Genomic DNA, 17,562 nt, shown 5'->3' with positions numbered 1-17,562 from the left:
GTATAGGAGATAAATTGTTAGTTGATATGAAAGTTAAGAAAGAGTGAATTAGTTAAATAAATATAAGAAGAACTTCGTTTCCTTTTTGAGCCAAAATGCTAGTCAAAAACTAAATGCTACAGGAAAGAATGGAGATTAGATTATACCATAATTCAAATCATAATAGAAATGTTTGATGTACTAGCTCTCATAACACTAACAAAATAAACTTTAGGAACTAAGTTTAACTTTTTGTTATTTATTTACCTTTAGGCTAAAAGTATTTCAAGAAAACTTGTCATGGCTTGTGAGGATATACTTTGTCCTCTCAATTTCAGGAGAAGGAAAAAAACTACAAAACCATGTATAACATCATCCATGCTAAATCATCTTCAATCTAGATATAATAAAAATACAAGTAATACATTTAAAAATTTATGGAAAAAATGAGGTAAACAAAATACCTTTTCTTCTCACTGATCAAATATCAAAGTAACAGACATCACAAGAGTGCTTTAAGATAGTTTCTTACAGTTGTGAGTCCTTGGAGGTTAAAAATGTAAACAATGAACTTATTGGAAGAATTGCAATAGACCATGATCTGTTTTCAGTAATTAAATGTTATTGTTGAGATTTGTTCAAGCTATGAATTCCAGGTAAAAAAAAAAAGGATATTAAAAAACCTACTCCTTCCTCAGACATCGACCACAAGAAAAAAAAAACATACTCCTAATTATATTCTGCTATGCAATAAAGGTAATATTATAGTAATTCTTCTGATATTAATAAAGTTATACCATTTTTCTTTTGATTAGTATTTCCATGGTGTACCTAATGCCATTTTATTAATTTTAACCCTTCTGATCCTTATATTTCGACTGGATCTCTTGTAAGCAGCATATAGCTGAGTTTTCTATTTTTTAATCCTGAGAACCTTTGCCTTTTTAATTGTAATGCTTAGTTCATTCATGTTTTACGTAATTGCTGAGGTGTTTGGATTCAAGTCTTCCAGCTTACTATTTGTCTCACCTGATATATGGCTTTTTCTCTTCTTTCTTGTGTTCTATTTAATTAATCAAGCTTTTAAAAATCATTTCTTCCCCTAACTTTTACTTTTATTTTAATTATTACCCTTAGAATTTACAATGTGTGTCCTTGACTGATTAAAATCTACCATAAATTAGTACTTTTACCACATCTCACATAGGGTAGGGACCTTTAAGACTTTCATTCCCTTTACCCCTCCTGCTTTTTGTGCTGTATTTGTCATGTGTTTTAACTCCTTGTATATTTTCAACCCTATGAGAAACTATTATTACTGTTTGATACCTAGTAGTCACTGGGTTCACCCACAAATTTACCCTTGTCCATTGCTGTCTACTCCTCCTCCATTCTCATGCTTCCATTTGAGATAATTTTTCTTCCTAAACAAGTATTTATTTTAGTGCTAGTAACAAGTTCTCTCAGTTTTCTCCCCTGGAACATCTCTTCATTTCATGTTCATTTTTAAAGGATAATTAGATTTTCAGCTGTTTTTCATGGAGCATTTCACAGACATCATGCCACGGTCTTCTCTCTTCCACTGTTTTTGTTGTAAACCCAGCTGTCAGTCTTATGGTCGCTCCTTGAAGACATCTTTTTTTCTCTGACTGCCTTTAGGATTTCCTGTCTTTGATTTTCAGCATTTTCATGCTGAAGTGCTAAATTGTGATTTTCTCTGAATTTATGATACTTGGATTTCATGGAACTTTTGAATCTATTGTCTGAATGTTTTTCACAGTTTCAGAAAATTCTTGGCTAGTAGCTCTTAAAATATTGTTTCTACCCTTTTCTTTTTTTTTCCTTCCCCTCTGAGGCTCTAATTACATACATTATATATTAGACCTTATCACTCTATCACATATGTCTTATGTTCTTGTCCGTATTTTCCATCTTTTTCCCCCCTCTCTGCACTTCAGCAGGGATATTTTCAATTGGTCTGTCCTCCTAGTGGTGAATTCTCTCTTCTGCTAGGTATAATCTATAGTTACAACCATCTATGCAATCCTTAATTTTAGTTATTTTATTTTTTCAGTTCTATAATTTCCATTAGACTTGCTTTAATAGATTTCAGTTCTCTGGTGAAACTCTTCCTCTTGTCATCTTTTCTTAAAAATAATAAACACAATTATTTTGAAACTTATTTCAGATAACGCTAATATCTAGATCATCTGAGAGACCGTTTATATTGTAAGTTTTTTCTCTTAACTTCTAGTTATTTGGTTCTATTTTCTATCTTCCCTAGTACTGAATGCTGGCTATTGTATGTAAAAAGATTGCAGAAAGGGTTAGAATCTCTGGTTGATACTATATTCCTTCAGAGAGGAGTTACTTTTGCTTCCTGGTAGAGTTAGAGAAGGAGCAGATCAAACTAATCCAGTTTGGGATTGTACTGGTTCAAGACTAGGTTTCAATCTTTTTTGAATACCATTTATTTTTGGTTTACCCTGACTCCTAGAATACAGCTTTCTGGAGTCCTAATGGGATATCTAGGGTGTTTACTAGGGCCTATTCTTGGTGAACCCTAAATTCAAGCTTTTGTTTCCATAGCCTTATTAGATTGGTGAAAGCTCTGCTCAGCTTTCTAGCCTTTAAGCCTCTGTTGCCGCCCAGCCTTTTAGCCCTGTGCTACTTCTAAAGTGGCAAGTGCCTCAAGGGAAAAGCACTGCAGAATTCTGGGTTCATCTCAATATATATTCCTTTGATATTCTGGCCACTGAAGTCGAGCCACCTAATCTGACTCTGTATCTAGCTGTCTGATGTCTTCAAATAAATTTATGTTTGTATTTGTCTTGCTCTTATAAGTTTTCTTGGTGGGGGGCTGCTCCAATACAAGTCAGCCCATCATTATTGTAAGTATAAACTTTAATAATGTCATTCAATGTGCTACTTCTGTATCCTGTACATCGGTCATTTGGATGTGCAGAGACAGGCAGAAGATTTTGTTTTTTAAAGATCGTCACTACAATGGATTTTAATGATGAATGCTTGCAAAGGAATGACGTGAGGGAGTAGGAGAAGGCAGTTTCACCAAGAGAATGATGAGAAAACAAATCTTTAGATTGACAATGGAATAAACATGGTGGAGGTAATGGGTGATTTAGAAATCACAAGCAAAACATTTTGTACACATCCTTAAGTTGTGCATTAAAAATGTAATTACAACAGTATATTTTAATAGAATTACAGGCCAAAGCAAGACGATAGGGAGCCATTCTCATCATTCTTCTTCAGTCAAAGGGAAACTACGTGACTTTGGAATTGTTTTGTCATTTACTTGATTGTCAAACAAGACGGTACAGCAGCCATCACATATTAAAAAATGGCCTGATTTAAAAATGCCTCAGTGTTGTATGTTTCTGGTAATAGACCAAGTTAGTGGGATCTGCTAACACTAAAGGCTGATTGCAGAGAAATTAACTCATTTGCTTGAATTTGCTGGAGAAGTAAGCAAAATGATAGATCTTGACAGGACAATTTTTTTCTTGAATTATATATGTTGAAAGATCCTCCTTTCATTTCTACTTTAGAAAAGATGCTGCCATTGGTGTGCAGGCAATGAAATCTTAAATACAGATGGAAATTTATAGATTTTGTTATTCTGAAATCTAGTTATATTATCATATTTACATGCTTGTCTAGCCAAGGTTTAAAGAAATACACAATTTACATGAGAACAAAAATCTGAAGTCTCCTGAAATATTCAGATAGTACAAAACTTCAATTTGGGAGTCTGCTTTAACCAAACAGCATCTTCACCAGCAATCAAATCTTCAAGCAGGAGCGGAAAAGGATGTAAGCATTACCTTAGTTACTACAGAGAAAAGAAAAGATTAATTACATGGGAGCAACATCCCCATCAGTGGAATACTGTACCGGCAAGGAGATGCTACAAAATACGGCTTATTCCTTTGCCAACCTCGGTTGAAAGTGAGATTCTATTTATATAACAAATATGATGACCACAGGAGTAATTCAGCAGATTGAAGTGCTGAAAAATTATTATTCTTGCATTATAACACCAAATTTTAAAAACTGACCTCTAAAACTTACTAATAAAATTATATTAATAAGTAAGCTTTAAAAATAAAATTTCTGGTTTAGTCATGTATCTCAGATTGTCATTCAATTTCATTCATTCAGTCAATGGTGACTACAGGCTTCAGCCAAATACCGATTTTCAACTTGGCCATCTGTCATTAGGTAGCAAAATTTTTAAGACCTTGCTTGTCTGAAATGTCTTTATGTTAACTTCATGCTTAATAATTTGGCTGAATACAAAATTCTAAGTTGGAAATCAATTTCCAACAGAATATTTAAACAGTGGTCCATCCATGTGTTCTTGCTTCCAGGGTTACTTTGGAGAAATCCAAATCTGTATTTATTACTGATTTTTTCCTTTTTCCCCCCTGACCCTCTCCAGAAACATTTCAGATTTTTTTCTTTGTTCACAGTGCTCAGAAATGTCACAGTTTCAGATATATAGTCTATTTTCACCTTTTGTGATGAGTACTCAGAGTCCTTTCAATGTGTAAATTCATGTATTTTTAGTTCTGGGAAATTTTCTTCATTTCTTTTCTGCTTTTATTTTCTCTTTTAGGAAGTACCATTATTTGGATGTTGTTGTTTTTCTCAGGAACTGCCTGCTCCAGCTTGAACTTGAGAAGATTACGTTAAAATCTAAACGCAGGGTTTTAATGTTTATCTGGAAAATTTTTCTTATTTGTTAGGAAAAATAACAAACCCCTTTACATAAGGAAGAATGAAGACTAGTGGGTTGGGGAGAATGGAAATATGTGCTGGAGTCGGCCAGTCTCTATTCTGCTGACTCCTTCACGTCACGAAAACAAGCTCACAGCTGACAGCACAGAGAGTGACAGGGTCCCGTCAGACAACCTGATTTCCACTCTCAGTTTCGCCCCTCACTGGTGCATGATCTTGGGCAAGTGCATCAACTCTCTGGGTCCCTATCTACCCATCAGTAATAAGAAATGTGAAAAATAAGACCTGTGCAGTCTAATAAAATAATATTTCCTCGTATGGTGAGGTGTGAATTTGTGAGAGCTACCATTTGAAACCAAGCTTTGAGTGGGAGAAGTTATTTTTATTGCTATAACACAAGGGTTGGTAGTTTTCAGATATTGTGTGTGTTTCTCTTCTCCCTTTATTTTTTGAGGGAGCAGAGCCTCAAATGACAATTCTGGAGACAGGTTTTCGACGTGACTACCACCTTCCTCAACGGCAGGCTTAGAAGGCTCAGATACCTGAGCACGGACGATGTCACTTGCGGGTGGACGGAGGTCAGACGCACACACTTCCCAAGCCCTTGATGCTGGGCTCAGAGTGCAGACCTGGTTTGGGCACGAGAGCTTCCATTTCCCTGTTTGAGACCAGAGGCCTGTGGCTGTCATTTTGTCTTTAAGAGCACAGCCTTTAACTTTATCTTGGGATAACTGGGAAGGCCTTGTCATCTCCCCAGCCCACCTGCCTGTCCCCACTGTCACTGCCGCAGCCTCAGCCCTGGCCCGGGCTCTGGCAAAGCTCCTATGTCTTTCGCTTGCCTCCGTCCTTTCTCCTGCAGCCCACACTCCATGCCATGGCCTCGTTTCCCTAAAACACACATCTGAGGCCGTCTCTCTCACTGTGAACCCCCTCGATGTGTTTGTGTGTGCGGGGGGCACTTAACTTTTCCATGTTCTTATCATTTAGTCATGCCTTGCATAAATAGCACATCACTGTTTTATCTGAACCTGAAAATTCCTGTCTGTCCTCATTCTTGCCTTTTATAAAAATTACCAAGTTGTTTCCTTCACTTCACTGTTTTCTCTCTTACAGATTTGGAATGTTTGCATGCTATTTCTGTTCTTTCAGTGGTCCCCTCAAAGCTTACCCATACATATTTATCCCACAGTCTTAAAGTTGAACTCTATCTCCATTCCTCTCCTAGAGTTTAGCTCCAGGCCTTCCCTGCCCCTGACTCAGGGTAATATTTAGAATATTTTAGTCCTGACTTATTTTAATATCTTTGCTATCTCTTAACTTCTCTTTCATTTTTTCCTTTATTCTTATATTTCTTTGCTGTAGTCTGAACAAATTCTCTTTCAATGTGTCTAATCTTTTGTTTAATCCACAGACCATGTTTTTCATTTCAGTGGTTATATTTTTCATTCCTAGAATTTCCATTTGTTTGTTATTCAAATCTGCCTGTCATTTTTGATGGTTTTCTGCAGTAAACTCAACTTTGTAATGGCATCCTTGTTTGGGAGAAGAGGCAGGGTCAAAGAAGAATTCATGATGAAAATGTAAAAATACTTAGAACCAAATGACAGTGAAATCACCACATATCAAAGCTTGTGGGATGCAGCCTATGTGACGTTTGAATTTTTTTTTCAAACATTTGAAACAAAGTCCACATTTGAAAGAAAACATTTCAAACCAATTTTTACAAGCCTTAAATTTTGTATTAGAAAAGAAGAAAAGCCGAAAATTAATTAGTTAAGTCTCCATCCTAAGATAGAAAAAGAATAGAAACCTCAAAGAAAGTAGAAGGAAGTAAATAACAGGGGTAATGGTAGAAATTAAGGAAATAGAAAACAAAGAAAATAGAATCAACAAGGCTGAAAGTTGGTTCCTTTGAAAGAATAATCTACACTCACTGTGTTCACCCCTACAAGGTGGCTTTTACCCTCATCATTCTACTGACGTTACTCTGTCAAAGATGTTCTAGTAATTCCCTGTGTCTTGAATCTTAGGAAACTCTTGTTAGCTCTCATTTCATTTGCCTTCTGGTGGCAGTGGGTATTTTGACGACTCCCTGAGCCTCAGATTCAAATATCTTAACTGCCTGCTCAAAATAGCCACTAAGCTATCTAACGAGCATGTTAAGCTTGTCATGTCCAAAGTTGAACCCCTGAAGCCCCCCTCCCCCAAACTTAATCCTCTGGCTATTTTCCCTGTATCAGAAACGTCGACTCTGTTTTTCATTTCTCAGATGGAAAATATTCCACAAATTCTATTTGCTTCTCTTCTCGACCTCTGGAAGTTTATTCTAAACCCCAAAGCCACAACAATCTTCCAAAACCACAAATCAGATCACGTGACTCCCTGTTCAAAGCCTCCACTGGCTTCCCACCATCCTTAGGAATAAAACTCCAAGTCCTTACCTGGGCCCGACACGACCTGGCCCACTCACACTCGGCCGCTCTTCCTGCTTGCTCCCCGCCATGGCTGTCTAACACGTTTCTGCCCTGGAGTCTCTGTGGCCACGGAGGGGAAGGCCAACCTCTTTGCCGGGAGGACGCTTGGCCACAGCTCCCAAGCTCACTGTCACTCGGCCTTAGAGAGGACTTCCTCAGCACTGTATTTAACTTAGCAGGGCACCTGTGCCTTCCCCATCCGCACTCACTGTTTGTGCCCTTCTCCCTAGTTTACTCTCATTTACAACACTCATTGTCATGGATATGGTCATATATTAGTTTATTCGTTTGTTGGCGTCTGCCATCCATCCCCACCCTACTAACCACCCTGCTAACTCACCACTCACCAAGTCTAGAACTGTGCTGGGGCACTGGGGGGCGTGGTGAATATTTGGTGAATGTCCGAATTACAGGAATGAGTCAACAGACCAGGCTCAGAAGGGGGAAAGGCTAGGACATCCAGACAGAAGGGGCTGCAGAGTTTGGGGGGATGTTTTAACTCTCTGATGTCACCTTCTCCGTGAAGGCTTCCGAATTCCCAACTCCCTGCCCACTGCACGGTGGGCCTTTTGTGTGGCACAAAGTCACCTTGAATTTTGCGTATGTTTAGACTGCGAGCTTCTTGAGAACAGGGACCATCTCTCACTCGCCTCTGCATGCCCGGTGCCTATCCCAGTGCTCGCCAAAGACCAGCTACTCAGTCAATGTTTGCTGAGTTGAATTAAATCCGTACTGGCCACACTAACTCCAGTCAAAAATGTCTTTAGCCTAATTGTTAGTCACTTTCACCAACACAAACCAGATTTTTAAATTATTGGCAAAAAGACTAAATGGGATGAAGCCCTTTCCAGGGCAATTTTCCTGATTCAAAGCAGCATGGGAGAAAATTAGAAATGACAACATACTGAGAGCTCCTTGATGGGAAGGACTAAATATAACGAATCTTTGTAAACCCTCCAGGAACTCAGCACTAATGATTACCAATGTGCTTTGTAAGTAAACAACTGTTACATGAACTTTTTAAAAAAGACCCTCCCTTTTGTTTTTCTAATTTGCAAATTTGCCCCAAAGATGGTCTCTAGGACCCCCTTCAAGCTAGATGATGCGACATTTCTAGTTTCCTTTAGGAGGCGGCTGGTGGCCTAAGTCCAAGAAGGCAGGAGCTCCGGGGAGCCTCACTCTGTGGCTGAGGTGTGCGGGTGGCCATGCCCTCTGCATCCTTTGACGTCCCCAAATTGCCAGGCAACCGGGAACCATTGTCAACCTAGGTCTCGTCTGGCGTCCTCTGGCTCTTGGAGAGGCCAAGGAGTACTCTGCTTCCTACTGTTACTTTCCAAGAAACAGAAACATTGCCACTCACGGGCAACAGGCTGCAGGCTCTGGTGAATGCAGGTGCTGCCCTCCCCAGCCCGCACCTCGGGCCGCCCACGGCAGGGAAAAGCCCCGCGAGCTGAGCGTGCACAGCCGGCCTCCAGGGCTGAGAGAATGCAGGTGGAGGAAACAGCAGAGGGTAGAGTAAGCAAGGAGCACCATGCGCCCTAGAAATCACAGATGTTTGCCAAGTGGAAAAGTACCAAACCCTCAGAATGTTGCATTTTGCGTTTCTTAGAAAAGTTTCATCAAAGGGGTCAAATGAAATGTGCCATCTCCGCCGGAGCCAGGTGTGAGCTGCTTCCCTCTGTCCCCACAAACAGGGCGGCCATTTCCCAGTATTTGGCTGAAGAGAGCCGAGGCCCGGAGTGCCCAGAGGGAACTGAACACAATGGCGTCACACGTCACACTGGTGCCCTTTTCAAGAGAATATCCCTGACGTGCCCTGGGAGGCTTCCAGCAGTGTCTAGTTCTCTTCTCAGTCCGGGGGTCTTCAGGAACTGCGCCGTGGACAGCGCTGACAAGAGCGGGCCCTGTACGGCTGCTGGAAGCTGCAGCCCAGCCATTGGTCCCCACCCCGGGCAGAGCAACCTTAGGGCATGACTTCCTCGATTGCACCCGTGAGCCAGGGCAGAGGCAGCTGGCCAGGCTTCTGGGGGCCCGGTTAGCTCCAGACCCCTGTGGGCAGCCCAGAGCTGCAGCTGACTCGCCTGCCCTGGCAACAAGCTTGGAGCAAGCTCTGGGAGAAGAGGCCCACCTGGCTCTGAAGGGAAGCGCAGGACCCTTGTGACCTTCCAGTGGGCGCTGGCCCAGGGAAGGTTGGCATCAGGTTGTTAAGCCAAAGTGGCCAGGGCTGGGCCCACAGGCAGACTCAACCGGCCATGGTTAGAGGTGGTGCTGCCTAGTGGTTAGGAGCGAATGCTCTTGTCTCGAATAACCGTGGGGGGAGCTGTGTAGCTTCTCTGAGGCTCAGTTTCCTCATCTGAAATGAAAATGGGAGCCGTGCAACTACCCACCTCGCGTTCTGTTGTGAGGATTACATGAGACGATGTTTGTAGTGTGACTGGCAGAGTGCCTGGTATTTTAGAAGGGCTTGGAATACAAGGGTATTATTGTTAAGCTGAATTACAAGAGCCTGAGTTGTAGAGGGATTTATAGTCTTCACAGGATGGGCACAACTACCCTCCACCTCTAAAAGCCACTGTGGACAGGGAAGCGCTGAGCAAGGCCGAGCGGTGAGTCTGTGAAGTCCCAGCCCCAGACCCTGGGCCCCAGCCTCCCGCCAACGAGCCAGCTGTTAAGGAAGGAAGGATGGTCTGAGCCTCAGCCAATATAGCCTAGTTATGCCACGTGGGACAATCTAATCCTCACAACTACCCTGTAAGGGATGTATTATTATTGTATCTTTCAGATGAAAAAATTGAAGCTTAGAGAGAGATGTTGTATTTGTGGCTCAAGATCGCAGTGAATATGCAACAGATATGGGTTTTGGACCCTGTGCGTTTGATTTTGTAGGGAATATTTGCCTTTTTTGTTGTTGTTTGCTAGCACAAGTTTTAGGGAATCTGCTTACTTTGTGAGTCTCAATGGACAGAAAGCTCCCTCCCCCCGCTGGCAGCTGGAGTGAATAATTAGACCCTTCCCCACTGTTCACCTAAAACACAAACTTCAAATTTTGCATGAAATTGCAAAGCAAGGGGACACTAAGAACAGGTCTGGGGTGGGTGCGACAATGGAGGTTGTATCTGGAGGTGGCCGCCTGGCCTGCCCAGGGGTTGCTGTGGCCTGGCCTCCTGAACCCCGGTGTCTACCCAATCTCCAAGCCTGGGCCTTCAACTGTCTGCAGATTGTCTGAGCCCCTGTATATCCTTCTCATATATCTCTTTGGCTTAAGTAGCCAGAGGTGGCTCCTGCTCCCTGCACTAAAGAACCTAAAGAACACTGACAGACACTGACCAAAGCCATCTGGCTGCCTCCCCAGTGACGCTGCCTATCTGGACCGGAAATAGGAGGGAGGTGCTGCTTTGGGCCCTGCTGCAGGCAGGGGTCAGGTGGCCACCTTTGGCCTTGCCCCTCTGGCTTGAAATGCCTTCAGCTAAGCCCAGGAGTGTAGCAGTTTCCGCTGGCCCCCATCAGCTGAGCCCGCCTGCGTAGTCGAGCAGGGTGGGACTCCAGGAGAAAATGTTGGGGCCACCCCTGCACATCCACCCCATCACATATAACCCTATCCCTGGTCACACAGAGTGATGCCCCCATAGATACCTGCACACTCCTACACACCTGCAATACCTGCTTCACACACCCCACCCCCACCCCGCCGCCTGCACGTGCACCCCGCATGCATATTCTTTGTCCTGCTGGCTCCTGTGACCTGGTTTATCTCCCTTCCCCGTCAGCCACCTGAGTCACCCCTTTTGGTGCTGGTCCAGTGTGAGCTGTGAGGCAGGGAATGGTGGGTGACGAGGCCGGAGAAACCAGCAGACTTGGCCGGAGCGCAGCGGGGCTGGTGTGCTGCGCCGACGGCAGCCACTGCCTGTGGGGACAGACGGCCTCTGAGGGAGTGTCAGATACGAGATCCTGCGGGGCTGGCAGGGGCCACTCTGTTCATTCCCTGCTCGAGGTGAATGCGCCGCACTGTGGTCTCAGGCCTGCACGCTGAATCCCACCCTGAGCCCCTCCTCTTCTTTTCCTTCCTCATCCGGGGTCCTCTGCTTTTGCCACACCGCCTTCTGTTTCCCAGGGCGGATGAGACAGAACAGATCCTCCAGTCCCCAGGTCACATGTGCATGTACACCCGGGCCTTCAGGGACAGTGGCCTGGATTCCCCTCCTGAAGCCCACTGGAGGACAAGGCAAGAATAATGCCTTGTTCTTCTCCCTGCAACGTCCCATACATGTATGTAGAGTTGAAGGTGAGACCCAAGGACTGGCCATCCAGGCGGGCGACTGACTGACACGCTCCCCTTGGCACCGCAGAGGAACTCGGCGTCCCAGGTATCCTCTGTGACTAGCCAATGCCCCGGGGGCAAAGGCAGTCTGGATGCTGGGCAAGTCTACTTCTTTGGGTTCACGCTGCCTGGATTTTGGTCTGATGATCCTACACTAGCTTTTAGCTCTTCATTGCTTTTTGGAAGTTTTTTTGTTTTGTTTTGTTTTTTTTAAAATTTCATTTGGTCTTTCAAGTTGTTCTCAAGTGACAGGGTTGGTTGCTTGTCCGTGGGTAACGTTCTTAGTCCCGTCTGACGGGTGATAAAACTGAGGCAGTTTCCCCAGTCCTTCAGATCCCAGTTTCCTGCACAACTATTTATCCTTTTTCTCCCATCCAAGTACTAACCAGGCCCGACCCTGCTTAGCTTCTGAGATCAGACGAGAGCGGGCGCATTCAGGGTGGTGTGGCCGTAGACTATTTATCCTTTTGCTCATCTCCTTTCTCCTTAAATCCTGACACCTCCTTCCCCATTCCCACTCCTGATAATCCTACTTCCTATCTCACTGAGGAGACAGAGCAACCCAGAGAGAACTCCCTCCTGCCGCCCTTCCCTGTCCCCTCCCCTGCCCCTCTTCCCCTGGCTGGCTTCCCCATTACAGTGGGGGGGTTCCCAAACTCCCTCCTCCTTCGTTCCAACCCCTCTGCTGCCTTCTCATCCCTAGACCTCTAAAAACCTCGGAGGGCCTCAGCGCTCAGCCCTTGGGTGACTTCTTTTCCCTGTTTCCACCAAGTGGCCTCACTCCCTAAGGGAGCCCACCAAGGCTGCACCTTGATGACCGGCCAAACTTCTCCCCCAGCCCAGACCTCTCCTGAACTCCAGGTTCACACGGGTTAACTACTTACTCTCAGCGTCCAGGTAGATTTCCAACAGGAATTTAAAAATTAATATGATCAAGAATAAATCCCTCGTTGTACCCGTCCTCAATCTTCAACTTCCCACGCTCTAGTAGCATTTGGTACACACCTTTATAGCAAAACATATTTTTGGCTCGCTCATTTGTCCTCTTCTAGCCCAGAAGCTCCACAAGTTAGGTGTCATGGTTAGCTCTGTACCTGCAGGGCCTTGCACAGTTCTTGGCACACAGTGGATAGCCAATAAACGTTTAAAGAAAAATAATTCCGAAAGGACTTAAGCAGAGTTGTATAAGTAACTATGAGCAATTACAATTTGATTTCTGTAGTTAAATCTACTATTCCACAACCTACCTATTGTTCTACATGAGCTAAAATTTTTCTAGGCCTATCTTCTGACATGAAATGATGTTTTTCATCTTCTAATCACTCTCCCATGAGCTCAAAGCCTTTAGAGGAATAGCAGTCATGTTTTGAAGGAAAGGGAAAAGTCTTTTTCCGCAGTATTGTCTTGTTTGGAAAGCATTTCATCACGGACTTGGTTCAGTGGGGCAGGAGCCCAGGGGCTGTAGGATCCTGCGCTGAGGCTGTGGAGGCTCCAGAAAGCCCTTGGTGCAGTAGGCTTGCCTGAGCCACCCAGGGCAAAGGTATCCTCCTGTCAGCCAACGCCACCACATACTGAAAGACTCAGGCAAGGCGTTTTGGGGCATCTCTATCTAGCCTTCTAGGCTTCAACCAGCTGAAGATTTGAAGAAAGATTACCGCCCCTGGTGGCATAAATTTCTGGACTTATTGCTGATCTGTGCACACACAGTGCCTGTGCTAATTCATTCTGCATGCATCTAAAGTGTTGGGTATTTTTGAAGCTATTCCCAGGGGAATCCCTTAAGCTATTCTTAAATAACATTATTTATCTCATAGATTCTTTGGTATTGGAAGAGGATTAAACCCAGACTTTCAGAAAGGAGAACCACTCCTGGGGATCTTGGTACCTTATTGGCACCCCCTTGGTCAAGGACAACGCAGTCTCGGCGTCTGAGCAGGACTCCACGAGAGCACTGTTTTGTGGCTCTCGGTGAAATGGAGGTCCCTTCTCAAACCTCAAGGCCAGTCTCCCTACCTGTGCCTTGATCTCACCCCCTACCCCCTGCTTCTTCAGTGTCTCAGTGCCTTGCCAAGTAGCTCCTTTTCCCTTTGTCTTTAAAGCTCGGTTACCTCTTAAAATTCAGTTCCAGTGTCAATTACTTCAAGAATCCTTCCTGGTTATCCTCTCCCCTCCCAAATCTTGATTAAGCTTGGTTAGGATCCTACTGCACCTCTATAATACTGAAAGCATACCTCTATTATAGCATTCGCCACAATATGAAGCATGCCAGTCCATGTTTGAGGGCAGAGAATTTACTTTGATTTCTGTAAACTTGAAGCGTATTAGGGCTTCTGGCAAACAGTGGGTCAAAGTTCAAAAAAATGTGTGTAGAATGTAATAACTATATTAATTATCTCCTGAATCACAAATTTTCTAGTCCAGTCCTCTTTGAGAGAAAACAAACTGAAGTCCAGAGAAGCTGAACAACTTGCCTAAGGTCTTACAATCAATCAGTTAGGGGAAGATCAAGGGACTACAGTTTCGGACTCCTGACTAATCAAGGACCCCTGTTTCTTCCACTAGGACTTCCTGACATTCTGAGCACCAACAGCACTGTGTATTTTCTACATTTGTAGAAAAAGGACTCAATACATGCCGTACCTCTTTCATGTTTAGACTTTTCTTAGTGTTTATGGCTTTGGTAAAGTTTTTACTGATAGAAAACTCAAGAGTCAAGGGAAGTGTACTATAATCACCCTTCAGTGGGGCAGTCTGGTCCGGTGGAAAGAAGACTGGCTTCTGAGAACTGGGGTGTTTACTCAACAAACACATAAGTTGTTAAGAGGAATAAAAAGAGCACTAGGATACTGTCTATGTAACTTAAGCAGCTGACAAGGTAGGAGGGAAAGGTGTATTCACAAACGAATGTGATGAGTTGTAACAGTTTTGAACAAGTACTATGGATGTACAAATGTGGAAGAATCACTGAAAGGGACATCAGGGAAGGTTCTGTCAAAGTTTTAGTTGTGTAACAACTGGAAAGATGGTAGGATTTTGATGGAAGTGAATAAAGGCCTTTCAGATGTGGACAGAAAAGCTTTAAGAAATTTGTAGAGGAATTTTATAAAGAATATCAGTAAAGGTATCTATATATACCATCTATCTATTTATCTACATACGCTTATCTATTTATTAATTTCTGGAATAGCAAATGGCAGAGTGAGGAGCTCAGCAAATCCTTTCCCCCAAAGGAATAAAGTGGACGAAATTTAAAAAAAAAATTTAGGATTCTAGAAATTGATTAAAGACATAAAACAAATTGAGAAGTATTTATTCAAAAAAAACTCCTGAACCTCGGGTAAGAAGAGTATGTCTGTGGCATTTTAGCTCAGGGCTGCTCCCCTCCCCTTCCAGCTCCATCAGCATGGCAGTTCAGTCAGGGCAAGACAAGCTGTGAAGGGACTGCCCGATGTCCCCAGGCATTGTTAGAATCAGAAGCAATCTCAGTAGCAAATGAATGGGAAAGGCCAATGCAGCTAGCCTGACGTTTTGGCAGAAAAGCCAGAAATTTAACAGGGAGATCCCTGGAATAAGTCAGCCATAGTATGCCTTGCCACATCTCTCTGGTGACTTGGAAGGTTGCATACAACAGCAGGGTTGAGCACACATTCAGGAGAGACCAGAGAAAGCCCTAGGTATTTCCATACATTACTGATTGAGCGCAAGGCCTTGGATGAGGTAGAAAATAGGGCCTCAAGCAAAGTAAAAGCTGGAGAAGACTTGTAAACTGCCTAAACTTTGAATGTGTTCTCCAACCTACACATAGATCCACTAGCAAAGGATAGAAGCCCTTACTAGCTAAAGATATTTGAGTATAACCTCTGACAAATCACTGGCTAACCACTAAGCTGTGCTGACACAGGGCTGACTCCTAGAAAGCCGGCTTAAAACGTGGCTGCCCACCATGGGGGAAGACAGTCTCCATAGAATTGGCAAATCACTAAACAAACAACAAACAGAACAGCAGTAGCAACAACTACCACCTCCATGGGTCAGAGAGATCAGATCAGGATCCAAAGCTGCTACAATAATGTTACTCAAAATGCTCAGTTTTCAACAAAAAATCGTAAGATATGCAAAGAAACAGGAAAAGAGTGGACTATTTTCAGGAAAGAAAATGTCCCTGACTTCTACCCAACTAGATGCCAGAAGCAACCCCTCCTACTCCCAGTCACGACAATCAAATATGTCTTTGGACACTGCCAAACGTCCTTGGAGGGAGAAAAGGCAAAATCATCCCTTGGTCAAAAACCACTACTCTAAAGCCACAGTTATTATAATAATATGGTATGGTGCTGGACTAAGGAAAGACATAACATCAATGGAACAAAATTAAGAGTCCAGAAATTTAAATCTTACATTAATGAGCAATTGATATTTCACAAAGGTGCCAAAACAATTTAATAGGGAAAGGATAATCTTTTCAATAAATAATACTGAGATAACTGGATATTTACACACAAAAATGTTGTTAAACCCTTCACATACATCAGAAATTAACTGAAAATGGATCATAGACCATAAGAGGTAAAACTATAAAACTTTTAGAAGAAAATATAGGTCTAAACTCTTGGCGATCTTGGATTAAGCAAGAAAGCACAATCCATAAAAGAAAATGTAGATAACCTGCACTTTACTAAAGTTAAAATCCTTCACACTTCAAAAGATACCAATAAAAAATTGAAAAGACAAACCACAATCTTAGAGAAAATAAATACAGGATATACAAAGAATTCTTACAACTGAGTAAGGCAATCAACCTAAACTTTTAAAATGGGCAAAATATTGGAACAGACATTTTTCCAAAGACATGCATGGCGAATAGCACAATGGTCAACATCATTAGTCAAGAGAGAAATGCAAATTAAAACAATGAAATACAACTTCACATCCATTAAAACGGCCATAATAAAAGGCAAACAATAAAAAGACAGTAACCAATGGTGGTGGAGATGTCAGGGAAACTGGTATCCGTAATTACCCTCATACCCTACTAGTGGGAATGTAAAAACAGCCACTCAGGAAGAAAGTGGGGTAATTTCTTAAAAAGTTAAATATGACTTCACCATATGACTCAGCAATTCTACTCCTAGGTATATATCCAAGAGAAATGAAAATATATGTCCACATAAACAGTTGTATGCAAATATTCATAATAGCATTATTCATAATAGCCAAAAAGTGGAAACAATCCAAATGTCTATCAATTGGTGAAAATATAAACAAAATATGATACATCTATACGATGAAATATTTTCAGCACTAAAAAGAAACGTTTTGAAAACAAAATATTATGCTAGGTTAAAGCAGCCAGATGCAAAAGACCAGGCACTGTATGATTCCATTAATATGAAATGTCCAGAAAGGCCAAATCCATAACAAGAAGCAAATCAGTGGTTGCCAGGGGCTGGGATGGAAATGGGAGATTGACTGCAAATGGATTATGTGGGATCTTTGTGGATTGTGGGATGGTTGCAGAGCTTTATAAGTTTACAAAAATCATTGAATTATATACTTACAATGGGAATATTTTACGTAAATTGTTCCTTAATACAGCTTAATTTTTAGAAAAGTTAAACTAGGAAATAGCAAAAAATTAATTCCCTTATATCCTTACCATACAAAGATAACTGCTATTAACTTTTAGTATACATTCTTGCTGTGTATCTAACAAAAAGTGACTTCTGCTATATATTAATAGTTTTTAAACTGCTTGGTTCATATGCATTATCAATGTCTTTGCATGTCATTAAACTGTTTTCTATATAACAAAAACTACGTTAAGTCTGATTTCACAGAATTATGAATTAACACCAGAAGACCATCTTAAAGATCATCAGATGTCTTCATTCTACTTCCCTTTGGGTTTCAGTTTCCCCATGTATATAAAGAGGAAGAACTAGATGATTTTCTTGGCTCTTCATTGCCCTGTTCTAATTGCCCTTCCCCTCTTTATTTTTTTCTATCCCTTTAGAAATGATTACTCTAATC

The sequence above is a fragment of the Lemur catta genome, chromosome 3, assembly GCF_020740605.2.
Source record: "Lemur catta isolate mLemCat1 chromosome 3, mLemCat1.pri, whole genome shotgun sequence".
NCBI classification, from domain to species: domain Eukaryota; kingdom Metazoa; phylum Chordata; class Mammalia; order Primates; family Lemuridae; genus Lemur; species Lemur catta.
Note: the sequence above shows the minus strand (reverse complement) of the source record.